We start from the raw sequence: 7,904 nt of genomic DNA, 5'->3' as shown, positions 1-7,904 counted from the left end.
CTAAAGATTTAAAGAACTGACTATGATATTCTTCCTCATACCGTATAAAACATGTTGATCTGACAACACCAGCAAATTAAGGATAGTTTTGCTTTTTAAGCTAGGTATGTAAAACAAAGCAGCTGCTATGCACATTAATATATTGCCACACTAATAGCATATAAATGAAAGCACAAAACCCATTATCTCATGTGCTGAAATATATTAAATTCAGTCATTCATCAGACAAATATTGTGGACTTTTCTTTGTATCATAGCCAGGAAAATCAGTATAGACTTTTTATTAATACTGAACTGTTAAACTTTCCTTCAAGCCTAACTGATAATAATCAGTTGAAGCCCACTGAATCATCCAATGAATCCCACAGAGTGACTGAACAGTTATATCAAATGGTCTCAACAAATCACAGCTATGTGACAAGTTGTAAAGCTAAGTTCCTTCCTACCTACATTGAGTATATATTTTTAAGATACAGATTCTTTTTGAATTCAACATTTCATAAGGGCATCTTAAATTACAACTCAACAATGACTGCAAAGCATAACTTTCATGTTTGCACAATGTATCTTGTTTTTGGTGAAATAAATACACATTCCACCCTTATTTCTTAAAATAACAGCACTGGGATTTATTGTACAGGTTCTTGGATTCTCTGTACATACAAACATCCCATTGAATTTCATTAGAGTGAGTTTTTTTTAATTTAGTCAAGGCCTTGGGGCACAGTGATAAAGCAATGAATATGTCTTGCTAGACATGAGTTAAGTCCCTCTTTCTGAGCTTGTTTTAAAGTCTTCCTTGCCTTCAAACCAGCTATCTGTGAGTCAAACAGCCAGATGTAGTGATAATCACTGCCTTCTTGTGTGCTCTGGGAAGGGGTGTCTCTTAGCAGTGACAGCCCATTGCACCATCTGAAACAAAGCAAAGCTTCTGCTGATGTTTCACTTGTTCCATGCCACCTCTTCTCCCACTCCCACAGCCATACTGATTCTGTACGAGCAACCTTACATCCTTCTCACCTCTCAGAAAAGCCACCAAGGTGACTCATCACCATTAAGGTTTTGCTTAGCAGAGTCTTTGATGGTCATCTAGTTGTCAAAATGCTTCGCAGAGTAAATAAAGCAGGTTTCAGATGTAAGCAATCAAGTTAACAACGATGGGAGGAGCAGTGCCACAAGGAAAAGAGGTAATACCCTAGGCTGAATCATGGGATAAGAGAGGGGCGTGGATGAGGTGGAAAGATACAGGAAGGCCATCTTAGATGACCAGAACCATGGAGAGTAAGGCTCTGGCACAGGCCTTTGAGCACAGCCTACCCCCCCCCCCCCCCCCGCAAAAACCCACTTGGTCTGTTTGGTGCCTGTAGAGGAGCTTGCCTGGCATTCCTTTGAGACCTGGTTTGTGCCAGAGACAGATGTGTAAACTGTGGTTTTAAAGTGATGGACAGGATACAAAATAAGCTATAGCTGAAAGATGCTTGGTCAAAAAAAAAAAAAAAAAAAAAAAAAAAAAAAAAAAGCATAGTCTGCTGGAGGCTAATGACAACTGAAATAAAATCAAGGCAAGACAAAAATATCTGACTGGACAGCCCACACGATGCCTAGCCCAGAGACCACCAACATAAGCACAAGCCATGGCAGGTCAGATTTGGTGAAGTTCCTATGAAGACCCCAGAGGAGACTGATCAGTGGACCTGAGCACTGATGGGAGAGAAGAGGCCACTGCCTTCACTGCGTGCCCAAAGCAGATGAGCTACATGTGGGGACCCTGACCCAGACTGGTGAGAGGGTCTTCCCAGGCAGTGACTGTGGCCCACCCCCATCAGCGTGGGCTTGTCTGCTGGTCTCTGTGGATATGGATCATTATAGAGCTTTAGTAGCCCTGCAACTGTGCCCATGTCACATGCTGCTGGCTCCTGAAGTGGGTTACAGGGAAGCTGTCGGCAACTCTGGATACGCCTGGGGTTAGCGAGGTGCCGTCCAGGGGTGGAACTGAGACAGCTTGTAAGAATTGTTTGCTTCAGTCCATTAAAATAGCCTTCCCTTTCCCCATACTCCATGTCTCAGGAGGTGGCCCTGCTACGATGGCTGTGCTGGGCAGCCTGGATGCCTTCTGCTGCCCCTCTGTTTCTCCCTAGCCTCAGAATTTTTCAAAAGATTAATCAACTCCCCAAGTTTCTGAATCTTCTCATCTTAGCCATGAGGTGAGAGCCCAGAAAAGCAGAATTCTTCCAAGACACCTTGCACAGCTCGCCAGCAGAGTGGCTGAGTATGTCACAGGAACCAGGGTCTGAGGAAATCAAAGGGCACTAAGTTTGTCACGTTTCTTAGCCCCGCTCAACCCACAGCTGAAGAAGTAAGTTTGATCAGAGACTGATTTTCTTGTAGCAAACTCACCAGGTTACTTTGGAAAGCGAGAGCACAAATGGCCTTTTATATAGGCAGAGCTGGCTTCTCAGCTCTCAGATACTGCATTGCTTTCAGATGCACTTATTTGGAGCAATGGTGCAATCCAGTGGCCAGTTTGGATAGTAACACAGTAACACTGCACAAGCTCCAACCCACTGTTAAAACAGGAAGCACCTAAAAAGAGCTGCAGTACCATCGAGCCTGCAAAAAAGTGATGTCTGAGGATAAGTGACATAAGAGATGTGCAGAGGACCCATGTTTCTTGATAAGAAAGGCTCATGACTGAGTTGTTGGAACCAATAATCAGGAGCAGCTATCCTTCAAGGGCATTAGGGCTAATCCCCACCAGAACTCTATAACTCCTGATAAAATCTGAGTGTTGTTTCCCACTGGTGCCAAGTGCAGGCAGTGCACATGCCAGCACCAAGCCCAACAGCATGACCCTCTGGAGCAGGAAACACATCCAAGAAGAGGACTTGCACACCAGACCAGGGAGCACATTGTGCCTCCACAACAGCCCTCTGTGGACCAGGGTGCCCACCGCCTGAAAAACATTAACACTGCCACTGTCAGTAAAAAATTGGCCCAATTAGGGCCAGTGACTGCAGGTAGGAATGTGGATTTATTTGATCCACGGCTATAGCCTAGTTATTCTGGACTGGAGAATACATTCTTAGTGGAAAGAGCCAAAGAAATGGCTCTGCAGTTTCCTATTGGGATGAAAGGATCCTGTGTAGGCAAGAGGCAAGAGCCCATAAAGGTTTGACATCACTGTTCACCCAGGAAGCCAGAGGTGAGGCCATGGAAATCCTGCAGAAAGACTTGATTTTTTTTTTTTTTTTTTTTTTTTTTTTGGTCCCAAGACTGACTGCTATCCTGCCAGGTATGAGGAAGGGTCTTTAGACTCCTATACTGGCAAATATATCAATTTGTGGTAGTGACTTGGGCAGTCTTGCATTGCACAGATGCCCTGAAAGGTCTTTGCTGGAAGAGGAAGTGTTTATGCTGAGCAGGCTCCTTACTCAGTGTAGCTTTACATATGCTTTAGCCTAGAGAAGAGAGAGGAGGAGGTGCTGCTGAAGGAAGCTGTTTAGCATGCTTGACCATACCCCCTTCTCAGCCCAGATGAGATGAGAAATTGTCTTCTGCAGCACATACTGCAACAGGAATACCTCCAGAAGATGCTCAGCTCTGGGGACATCTCCTTGCCATCTTTAACTTTATCATCAATGGGTTTTTTAGCCATGTAAACAGGGGCCCCAGAAATGGATCATGAACCCCAACAAGATTATATCTTTTTTTGTAGCTGTAGAATTGATGAGACTGCTAGGAAAGGCTTTGTTAATAAGGAAAAGGGAAATTACGTTGGAAAGAGCAAATAGCAAAGCTGTTTTGAGTCGGTTCTGTTTTCAGCTGTCTCCTTTTTCAAGGATGTGGCCTGGCCATGGGTACAGCACTGAGGGAGCATCTTAGCATGTGAAGCCAAGGCTCAGCTTTTGCCACCAAGGTCCTAATGAGCAGGCAACACTACTGTCCTAAAGAAGAAAGAAGAGCAGTACAGTCATTTGCATTAGAAAAGACAGAAAGATAATCCCAGTGTGTGCTGAGTGCAGAAAAGCAGAAGTTTTTAAATTCTGAGCATCCTCTGGGGGGAGCAACCACCACCACCGCTACCCATATCCCTAAAATCTACTCAGCCAGGAAGAAAAAAAGATTTGACAGTTTAAGAGTAGATAAGTAGATTTTTTGGGGGGAAAGAAAAAAGTCACATCTCATGTATGAGACTCAGCAGTGACTCAGTGCTATATTTGAACACTCCTACCGCCTGAACCAAGACCTATATATCCGCTGTGAGCATTTACAGCAGTGTTTAAACTGCAGTGTGCCAGAAGAGAACCCTTGCCCACGCACAATGTTCAAGGAAAAACATTTGGCAGATGCAAAAGGAAGGCTATCAAATTAGCTCTTCAGTGTGGACAAATCATTAAGTGATTCCCGCTGACAGAAAGTGGGATTAGCCTTAATCTGGACAGTAACCACGTGTACTGCCCTTCCAGACAGCAGCCTGGAGGCATCAGCACGCAGTTCCTTTCTCCACTATAAGTGCTATCAGTTTTGCTGTTTTCCCTTTATTTGTCAATTCCAGACTAAGAGGGACAGATCCTGCACCATGCTGGATGCTTGCAGTCTCTGACTGCAGGAGGCTCGAGGGATGAGCTGAGTGCAAGTGTCTGCATGAACCATGCACTGTGGATACATTTGTAGCACCATCTAGGACTTGACTCATGCAAGACCCTCATCAAAGTATTGGGGCTGTTTTTCAGTAATCAGAAGTTACTTGTTTATAGGAAGGAGAAAGAAGGAGGAGAAGACAAGGAAACCAGCACTGCCACAGATGTATTTGGATGGACTGAACAGACAAACTCCAACTGCTGCCTTGGGTCTTAACACCTGAATACGATTTGTGTATGAACAGCATCCTTGGGATCTGAGAGGGGCTCAAGGAGGAGAAAGGAGGTGAATCTGGAAGACAGCAAACATCTCAAACCCCTTTTTCTAGGCAGTGTTTCCCATATCCCAGACAATGCAGCTGACGGCCTTTCCCCTGCCTGTAGCAGCATCCGGGGAGTCCCAGGGATGTTTGCACAACAGTAGAGCTGTCTCTTTTTCCTCCCAGTCAACATGCCCTGTAAATCTGGACTCTTTTTTCAGGAATCTTTTCTCCACGTGAGTCCTGCCTAGTTTGCTGGAGGTACAGTGTGCTCTGCTGCCACTACTTCTCACTCTTGGAGTGGATGACACAAAACACAGTTAAAAATATTTTTAAAAGTCAATTTTGCCAAAGATGGGGAACGTTTTTGGACAAATCAGGATTCAAATTCATACCTGTAAAACTGTTTTCCACCCTTACCCTGACAAATTCCTCCCCTCACAATTTGGACAAAGTTCACCAATTAGAGTTGCATATAACTTTTGCTTTTGAGTATTTTATGTTCATCCTCCTCCCCCAAGGAAGCTTGAACAAGGTTGAGTAACAGGGAAGGGACAAAGCTGTTGATACAGATCCGGAGAGAGATCCTAGTTGCATTAGAAACTGAAGTTCTGGCATTAAAAGGTTTATATTTTTATCTGTTGCAGCAGACACATGCCAGTCTGCTTCTGATTTTTGGGTGCAACATCTCCGTTCTGACTTTTGTTCCTCTATCTTACCCTGTAAAGCATTTGATTGGGGATACCCCAGGAATTTACTAGCTTCACCAGCTTCCTGTAGCCTGTTACTATCCCAGACGGTTGTACTCCCATGAGGTTTAGGAAGGAAGGGGATTAGTCATTCATAGCATTATGGAGCCTTTTATAATAGGCAGCTATTGCTCTGGGGAACTGGGGAGCATAAGTACAATACCTGTGCTTTAACATAAGCCTGAGGGTATAATCTAGGCACTTATAGACTAACAAGTTTTGCTGGGAAAAATGATATTAAGACAAATGATTCGAAGGATTATGAAGAATACCAGTATTGCTGAAAATTGAGATCATAAGGTACGTGGGAAGATAAATTTTCCTCTTTGGAAATCGAGCCTTCTAGTGTTTTTGAACATGTTAGTCAAATGGTGGAAAAGGAAAAACTGCTGATATTTAGATTTCCCAATATCTTTTACACAAAATTACTAACAAAGTAGCTACGAGGTCGGAGATAAGATGTCGTCATGGATCAAGAGCTGTCTAAGGGACAGGAAGGAAAGAGGTTGCAGAGTTCACTTTCCTCGCAGGCAAATGAGGAACAAGTCCTGACAAGTTGCTCCAGGAGCTCCTGTGTTGCTTCATGTATTTAATCAGTGACAGGAAAAGATAGATGAAGCATAAGGTAGAGAAATATTTGCTCCTCGGGGGCTACTGAGTTTAGTCAGGACAGAATATGAGGAATTTCAGAGACCTAAACTATTTAGAGTAATGGCAATAAGAAGCTCAATGTTGGTAAGAACAGACTGAAAAAGGGGGGGAAAAAAAAAGCAGCGCTCAAAGCTCACAGAGTATTAAATCAGCTCCAGGAACACAGCCTAGTGTCATTGCAAATGTGCCGGTGAAGACTGCTGTTGAGGAGGAAAGCTGAACAAGGCATGAAAATAGATAAGGAATGGATCATAAATAAGAATTAATTAGCATGTACAGACCCAAATCAGTGGTGCAACTACATTAAAAGAATATGGTGGTAGCAAAGTTAAACACACAAAAGTTAGGGTTGCATTGTTGATTTAAATACACGCGTTCTCTAATTCACTGCCTCTTGTTGTGCATGCTGTATCATGAAACCTTTAAGCAACAAACAATCCACTTGACAATTTAAAGAGGAAGGAAGACAGATAAAGAACATTATCCCCATATTATGAATAGGTAATTGATATACAGAGTTATTAAATGTCTTAAAGCTATGCAATAAGCCTGTGGAGGACATGGTATTAAACCATTCCAGTCTCTGAATACCAGCCCAGCAGTTTGACCCCAAGACTAACGTTCACTGTTAAGACAGTAAGAGTGTCCTGAGAATTCCTTTAATTCCCAGTTTCCAAACGCAAAGTTCAGAGGGCTAGAAGCACCAAAAAAAAGTTTATAATGGGAATGCATTTTGAAATCTAGCTAACACTCTTCCCAGCTGCAAAGCAAAAAATCCTTTCATCCCAAAATAACAGTAAAACAAATATATTATAGAAGAGTTTGAAATTCCTAAGGATGAGAATGCAGGCATGGATCCTCTCTAGTAAAAATATAACCTTAGTCTCAGATGTCTTATTTTCCAGAGGCAACTAACACTAAACGTCTGGTACTAGCCCAGCAGTCCCACGGTTGCTTATACATCCAGTTTCCCCTTCTCTCTGCTCTGGCAGCACTCCCTGCCCATTCGTTCTTCTCTCAAGTAGGGAACCCTGCTATAGGTGGGCAAGCAGCCAGCTCACTAATCCAATTATGCAACACAAGGCCTGAGGGTGCACCATTTAGGAAAGAATAGGCTATTTCCATTATTTAATTACTAGTCGAGTTACCTGCCTGAAGAATATTAAAACACCAAAATAATTATGACATTACAGTAGGAGGTCAAAGCTAAATCCTTTCTGCAGATCTCCAAAATGTGGAGATAGGGAGAGATGAGCAACACCTCCAAGCTGGGTGTGCAATTTCAGAAGGACTCTGCATTAGTGTGAGTGTGTTGAGGCCAGTGGAGTTTAACTGTCAGTTTTGATGGAGAAACTGGGCCAAAAGGGTGCCTGAGAGCTCATGTCCAACAGTTCGCTGTACTTCAGAGCCAGGCAAAACATTTAACATTTGCTACTTCTTGGTAGCTCAGGGCATTTGCTCATTTGCTGTAAGCTGCTCCCTCAGAGACCCTAGTGCACCAGTCAAACAGGCAAGCGCTCGAGGTCCTTCAGGAAAGGATGCAGAGGGACCTAGAGCCGTCTCCAGTGCCTCCAAGAGCTGCTCCCTGGCAGCCACCCTCTTTG

Source organism: Dromaius novaehollandiae, chromosome 1 (assembly GCF_036370855.1).
Source record: "Dromaius novaehollandiae isolate bDroNov1 chromosome 1, bDroNov1.hap1, whole genome shotgun sequence".
Taxonomy (NCBI): domain Eukaryota; kingdom Metazoa; phylum Chordata; class Aves; order Casuariiformes; family Dromaiidae; genus Dromaius; species Dromaius novaehollandiae.
This window is presented reverse-complemented; position numbering follows the sequence as displayed.